This window comes from Sorex araneus, chromosome 5 (assembly GCF_027595985.1).
Source record: "Sorex araneus isolate mSorAra2 chromosome 5, mSorAra2.pri, whole genome shotgun sequence".
In the NCBI taxonomy this organism is placed as follows: Eukaryota; Metazoa; Chordata; class Mammalia; order Eulipotyphla; family Soricidae; genus Sorex; species Sorex araneus.
Window position 1 is genome coordinate 81,762,398 of NC_073306.1, and position 1,009 is coordinate 81,763,406.

General features: G+C 40.6%; 1 non-coding gene across 1 annotated transcript; it reads right to left on the reverse strand.

The window, feature by feature from the left end:
* Window positions 1-258: 258 nt before the first annotated feature.
* Window positions 259-390, reverse strand: LOC129405345 (small nucleolar RNA SNORA66). The gene has a single exon (XR_008630509.1). It is a non-coding gene; the product is annotated as a small nucleolar RNA SNORA66 (small nucleolar RNA).
* Between the last annotated feature and the right edge of the window lie 619 nt (window positions 391-1,009).

A 1,009-nucleotide genomic window follows, 5' to 3' on the forward strand; every position in this document is an offset into this window, starting at 1 on the left:
GCTCCCTATCCACTGTACTGTTGCTATGACCCTAAAATCTCATTTTTATTGGTTGAATAGTCTGGCTGCTTTGTTGAATGAATATTCTGTACTTTATTTAACCATTCTCCTTTTCTGTTGAACATCCTAACATTTATAAAAACAACATAAAACTTAGGCCAAAAAAGGATAAAATAGAAGGGTGGTAGGAGACAAGAAAAGAAATTGCAATAAGCATTTTGTGACATGGATCATTATTTCCTTAGCATTTTTTTTAAAACCTGTACTAGGCTAAAATAGGCAACCTCAATAGGATCTGAAGTTAATTCATTTCTATCACTGCCATTACTTTAGCAAACCTGGTTCCTCTCATAACTGCAACATCGTGCTGACTTAGTTATGAGTTTGCACAAAAATGGTTTTTTTGGTTTGTGTGTTTGTTTGTTTTGGTTTTTGGGCCACACCCAGCAATGCTTAGGGGTTACTCCTGGCTCTGCATTCAGGAATTACTTCAGGCAGTGCTCAGGAGACCAAACGGGTTCCAAAACCTGGGTCAGCCTTATGCAAGCTAAGTGCCTTACCTGCTATACTATCTCTCCAGCTACTTTCTCAGCATTATTTTGCAGTGATGTTAGTTAAAAGTCTAATTTCAGACATTTTGCCAAAGAATAATCAAGAAGAGATGTAGTGGGGCCGAAGCAACAGTTCAGCAGATAAAGTGCTTGCCTTGTGCACAGCTGACCCAAGTTCAATCCCTTGCAACCCATATGCTCTCCTGAGCACTGCCAGGAGTGATTCCTGAGTGAAGAGCCAGAAATAGTCCCTAAGCATCTTTGAATGTGGCCCTCCAAAATAGATGTAATGCCTTAACACTGAATCTTATCTTTAAAAATATAAGATTTTGGGGTTGGAGCGATTGTATAGAGGGTAGGGCATTTGCCTTGCACACAGCTGACCTGGGTTTGATTCCCAGCATCCCATATGAGCACCACCAGGAGTATTTCCTGAGTGCAAAGCCAGGAGTAACCCC